A 6849-nucleotide genomic window follows, 5' to 3' on the forward strand; every position below is an offset into this window, starting at 1 on the left:
ATAGCTCACTGCAGCCTCAAATTCCTGGGCTCAAGCAATATTCCTGCCTCATCCTCCAGAGTAGCTGGGACTACAGGCACATGCCACCACACTCTGGCTAATTTTTTAAATTTTTTTGTTGAGACAGGGGTCTCACTAGGTTGCTCAGGCTGGCTGCAAACCCCGGCCTAAATTATCCTCTGAGCTCTTCATCCCAAAGTGCTGGAATTACAGGTGTGAGCCACTGTGCCCAACCCAACACATACTCCTGAGGTTGTTTTCTTTTACTACATTTACTGGTAGACTTGAGTCATTTCCCAAATGTCAGTTTATTAATACTTTGAATTCTAGAGAGAAAACGTAGCAGAACTTTCTGAAGGTGCTTAGCAATAAATAAATAAATAAAACCACTCAGCAGACTGGCACACTCAAGAGAATACTATACTTATAAAGAATCATCAGTCAAACACGTTACAAGTTAAACGTTTTCTTTATACTCTGTTTATCAGAAAGAGATTTCAAAGACACAGGATTTCAATTATTTGTCTGGGATACAGCATGACATCTTCAGAAGAGGAAGCAAACTCTGATATCTATTCATGGAATTGCTTCATTCATTATCAGGACATTTTAACAGGTGCTTTTGTCTTTTGTTATATTTTATTCATAGTTTGTGGGCAAAAATATTTCTTCCATATTTCCAGGACTTAAAGAGAGTAAAGAAAATATATTCTAAAAATAGACAATTAGGAAATAACTGGGATGTAACTCTCTGTTCTTTAAACCCCTAACTCCCCAAATAGTTGCTTGGGAAATTGTATTATTCTGTTTCATACTGCTATAAAGAACTACCTGAGACTGGGTCATTTACAAAGAAAAGATGTTTACAGATATACACAGTTCCAAGGCTGTACAGGAAGCATGGCTTGGGAAGCCTCAGGAAACTTAAAATCATGGTGGAAGGGTGAAGGGGAAGCAAGCATGTCTGCCACATGGTGGAAGGAGAGAGAGCAAAACTAATATACATTACGTAGCTACTACATGCAAGGCACAAATATAGCAGTAAATAAACTATCTAAAAGTTCTGCTCTTACCGAGCTTCCATTTTAGTGGAGGGGTAAGAAAAAGAACAAAATAAATAAGCAAAAGATGTGATCAAAATTAGTAAGTGCTGAAGAAGCCGATGGCCATCTACACATAATGGAAGAGCCTATATTTGTTCCAAAATCTGTTTTATTATGAAATCTATGCTTATTCTTCTACATGAAATGGTATAAGATAGTGATGATTATCTGGGCAATGATGCATGTTTGTTTGGTTGCTCCACTAAAGAAGAATGATGAGTTTAAAGAAATTCATCTATTTTGAATGGCCTGTAGAGAATAGTTATAAAATTTACCCTAATGTTGGCTATGTTAAGCCTATTTTGACTTTGAGCCTGGAATTTCATAATTGCACTGCTTCAAAATGTGTTGCTATTGAATAATTTAAAATGCAATATATGGTTATAGGAGAGACGATGGCATATTTACAAAGATATGAATGCAACATTGTAGTCATCAGTAATTAATGCATGTTCAAAAAGGAAAAAAAAATGATTTCAGAGAATGACAAGTGCAGTAGTCATCTGAGTTCTCTGTTTTAGGAAAGCAGTTAGGTGTGAGGAAAACCTCTAGCTTTTGGCAAAATCTACAGGGAAATTCCATTTCATCAAAAGGATAGGCTCCTCAGGGTTTGCTGCCATTGTCTAACTAGTTAATGTATTTATTAAAGTGTGACTGTTTCATGTCTCTTTGATATGAAGCCATTTTCCTAAATCCCACAATCAATAATTATTTACTGGGCTTTTTGTTTTCTGTTATCCTAGTTATTTCTTTTTTTCCCCCCACTGACTTAAACAATAGCACAATTCCTTCGTTCTCTGTCTAGGAGCAGAATGAAAACGGTAAAATCATCCCATATGAAAATCTAAACTATATGAGAAATGTTACTTCTTGATTTCTAATTGATTATCTTTGCAAATGATAAATAAATTAATTATCAATAAATGAGGCTGTCTAATAAATGAAGCTTTTTGGATTGTTGTTACACAGAAAAATGTATCTTGGGGGATGATATCAAGTGTTTCTCCTTGGAAAGCCAGACTCTGAATTGCAGCACTGCCTGGCCTTGGTTTCTTATTTCAAATTGAGCTGTCCCATTCTTGATGGCAGCACGGGGTTGGTTGTCACCACTTATATAGATGTTTCAGTGCTTCAGGCTGATTTCTGGCATGTCCTTGAAGGATTACACTGGCCCTCTTGGGCATGCCTGTTCTCCTTCTGCTCCTTAGATATTCCGCCCTCATCAATTTTTCTCACATGCCAATCCTGTTGGAATTGAGTTTTCACAATCATTGTGACAAATATGAAGAAACAAATGCATCCTGAACCCTGACTAGTGTGAATTTTATTCTGCCTACTGAGGTTGCATGGGTAGTAGTTGCACTAGAATTTAGTAACCAGCTGTGACAAGGAGACAAATTCTTATAAATTGAGTGTTTGTGACCACACAGTTACTTTGTCAACTTGAGATCTGATGTATGATAGTGTTCTATTAAGAGAAAATGAGTTCATGTGCCAATTTGAGAGGCGTGTCATTAATGAAGATTTCAGAGAGATAAGAGCTTAAATATTTTCATAGAGGAGTGAGCTTATCCAAAAGTTTTCAATGTTATTCATGTTTCCTCACTCAAGATGTACAGACATATCATAGGAAAAACATAGCAATCATAGTTGACTAGCAGGTTAAAGAGAAATGGTCACAATCTATTTGTCTCATCTACTTTCCCCCACAAAAATGATAAACATTTAATTGGCTATGCCAGGATTGTCAAGATCTAGAACAATGGTGTACTTGTCATTTTGCATCCTCCTTTTTTTTTTTAACTTACCATTATAACATTTTCCTTCTTGCTACATTGTTTCTTAATTAGCATTTTGAATTAGGAAGAAAAGTGCATGGAGTGTGTATACTATAATTTACATAACCATTCCCCATGTTATTGTTATTTAGACTTTCCCCCAGGTTTTTGCAAATATAAAGAATGCTTCAATGAACATTTTTATAGATGTGGTATTTTTTTCTTCTTATCATTACTGATATATGATTGGTTCTTGGAAATGGAGATCAAAACACACATATTAATGTTTTGTACATATTACCAAATTGCTTTCCAATGAGTTTTATCAAGATCATAAATATAAATATATCAAAAACCATGACAGTAATGTGCTATAATTCATTCAACTCTTCCTTCTCCTATCATTATCATTATCATCATCATCCTATTATTATTATTCTAGCTATACTATAATTATACCATAATTATATAATGATTGAAGATTTAAAAAGACTTTGGTATGTTATTTTGTCCTTTGTAAGTTAAAAAATAGTTATAGTTTCTACTTTTTGAATTATCTGTCAATATCTTTGGGAATCTACGTAAAATAAGAATGTGTGTGGGAGTTTATAGCTCTTGTTCTTTAATGGACTACAAATAAGCCTTAATCATTATGCTTCACAATTTTATTCCTAAACTTGCATACCTACACTTTATACCCCATCTAAATGTCTAATTGCCTGTCTAGGAATCAAATATCTTCCTGTAGGATCTTGTCTCTTATCACTGTATTACACATATTTCCTTTAGAAAGAAAAAAATTATACTAACAATAAATGCTAACTAGTTCTTTCAAAGGTATCAATAATGGTAAAAATGCTGTTCCCATATAGTAGAAAGTCATAGAATCTTATAATTAGGAGAGAATTTAGAGATCATCTGGGGCCGAGAACAGCAACTACAATCTTGTAGACACCCTGTTTGACTTACTGAATGAATGACTGAATCTAATACTGTGCTTTCATTTTTATAAACCATGAATTTTCTAAAGTGTGTCCCAGGAATACAAATGAATTTGCCAGTGTAAGCTGGTATTGAATAAAGAAATTTAACTCTTAACTATAATACTGTGCCATCCAGATTTAGATTGATGGCAAAAGTTAAGAGCGTTAGTGATTACTTAGATGATGGACCTTAGAACTGAACTACTCAGTTTCAAACCCCCTTTCATTTTCTAGGTGTGTGACCTGAGGCAAATCAGTTAACCTCTCACAGCCTCAGTTTCTTTATTTAAAGATGTATATAATGATAGTACAATCTGTATAATAAGGAATTTGACTGGAATGTAGCCTCTAAACCCTTGGAATAAGAAATTTGGCTGGCCTATGGCCTGGGTTTCTAGAAGGTAGTCTCTAAATTCTAGGTCTTCCCTGAGTGATATGTGTGTCTTTGATATTTGTGGTTAGCCTTGATAGTTTATCCCTATGAGGTGACCCATGGTCTGCTCCTAGACAGTTTAAAGTAATGAGATTACTCAGGATGGAAGCTGGCCGTGCCAAAAAGACAACATGTGGTTAGTGAGTTGTGGCTTTGAGCCAGATGATATCAGCCCAACCTCCAGAGAGGAGAGAAGAGAAATGGAGGTTGAGTGACATGGGCAAGAATTTAATCAATTGTGCCTATGTAATGAAGCCCTGACATAACCTATGCATACAATGTTCTGGTATGCTTCCTTGGTTGTTAACACTCTGTGTCATGACTCCAGGAAGAGAACAATGGAAGCTTTGCATTTCGAATCCTCTTAGAGGTTGTTCTATGCAACTCTTCTTTTAGCTGGTTCCCATTTGTATCCTTTCTGCTGTACTAACATTGTCATCAAATGTATAGTACTTTAGTGAGTTCTGTGAGTTGTTTGTCGTGAATTGAGCCTGAAGGGGTAGTAGGAATCCCCAGATTTGTTGCCAATTGGTCAGAAATAAAGATGGCCTTTGGACCCTTGAACTTTCAGCTGGTGTCTGAAGTGAAGGTAGTCTTGTGAAGGATTGTGTCTTTAACCTGTGAAGCTTATCACAACCTCTGGGTAATTGGTGTAAAAAATTGCAACATCTCATAGAGTTATGAGAATTAAATAATGCTTAGAATAGTAACCATATGTAATAAACACTGTGTAAGTGTTAGATATTGTAATTATCATTAAAAGTTCAGGTTTTCTCATGACTGATAAATATAATGTCCATATAATAAGCATTGGTCATTTTTTACTTAGTACTTTTTATTTAACCATTAAAACAGTTCTATAAAATGTTTCCATATGGCCATTTTCCCAACTGTCTGTTTTAAGGAAACATCTAGTGAGTGGTAGTTCTGACATTAAAAAAAAATAAAAGGTCTGTGTTCTTCATTACAATGTAATATATAGCCTTTCCCACTTATTCCAACCAAAGGCTAAAATCTCATTTTCTAGAAACAACTATTACATTTATAATCACTTAAAAATTTTTTGGCTGATCTTTTGCTGACAAAAGAATGAAAAGTTTACTTCTAGATTTCTGTACAATCTAAGCTAACTGACTCACTGTACTGAATGTTCAGCTATCTGTCATAGCCAATAGATTCCAGAAATTATAATAGTGCAAACTCAATAAGTGACTATTTTAAAATAAAATTTATTAAAATGTATTTGTAATAGAAGCACTGAATGAGTAAATAAATCCACAAGTCTCTTGAAGCCAGCAGGCTGATAGGTGTTCTTCGTCTTCAAATTCTGGCTCCCAGTGCTTTCTTGAGTGTCATCTTTAATTCAACTGAACAGAGGTGGGGAAGGAAGTGGGGAGCAAGAGGACATGCAGGAGAGGAATGGGAAAAAATATAAAACATTTAATATGGTTTAAGCCTAGAAGTAATTTCAGCGCACATTCCATTGACTAGATCTCAGTCAGGTGGACCCATCTAAGCGCAAGGGAGGCTGGGAAATACAGCATGTCTGTGGAAGAAGAGGAGAAAATGCAATACTAATAGTTTAATATTTCATTCTTAATTTTTCATATGCTTTGCTGCCCTATCAAGTCCTTGCAGGAAGTAGTCCATAACAATTCAATGCTGATTATTTTATTAAAATCCTTTCCTTCAGTGAAATACCCTACTTGCCTATCACGACTAAAAGTCTCTCTTTTTCACAGGTGAAATTGTAGTTCTGATTCTGGCAAATTTAAATATTTGTTTCTTCTTCTGAGTGAATGAAAACCAAACTGTTTAAGATTGTGCTTGCTTTTTTTCTTATTGTTTCTGGCTTCTTATCCCAAGCCTTAACACTTGCTTTTCTTTCTCCTTCTCTTGACCCATATCATGTGATTAAAAAAGGGGGGTGGGGAAATGATGTTTGCTGGTCCTGAGAAAATGGAATTGTGTAATTTCAGAATCCCAGGGTTTTCTAAGGGAATGTTGTGCTAAGAGCATGATCCAGGCCTCTATTTTATAGCAGGTCAGTTATTCATCCTCTGACCCTCACCCCTCTTTCTTCTGACACTTCTTGTCCTTTGGTTTCAAAATATTACCTTAGAAAACTATAAAATAATAAATACCTAGCACTGTCCTGTTGCAGAGCAGTTTCTTAAACATTGCACTCATTACTGAATTTTCCATACCACACCTGCCAATTCAATGAGAGATAGTCTATTTCATTGTATAATTCCTCATCTTGCAGATTTGCTTCAAAAGTCTACAAAATAGACAAGCACAGGCTTTATAAAACTCCTTACCTTTAGGTGCTTGGTGATGTTCAATTGACCTACGAAATTACATATTTATAATTGATCAACTGCTTATGGTTATAATGCTTTCTTTTACTTTACATTCCCAACAACTTAGCATATATAATCAGCTGAATTCCCTTTCAACAGAAGCTTTATCATTCTTGAAATAAGAAAAGAAAAAAAATCACCAAAATGATCACTTAGAATGTCACAACTACATTGTACACTTTGCAGTAT

Source organism: Pan paniscus, chromosome 6, assembly GCF_029289425.2.
Source record: "Pan paniscus chromosome 6, NHGRI_mPanPan1-v2.0_pri, whole genome shotgun sequence".
Taxonomy (NCBI): domain Eukaryota; kingdom Metazoa; phylum Chordata; class Mammalia; order Primates; family Hominidae; genus Pan; species Pan paniscus.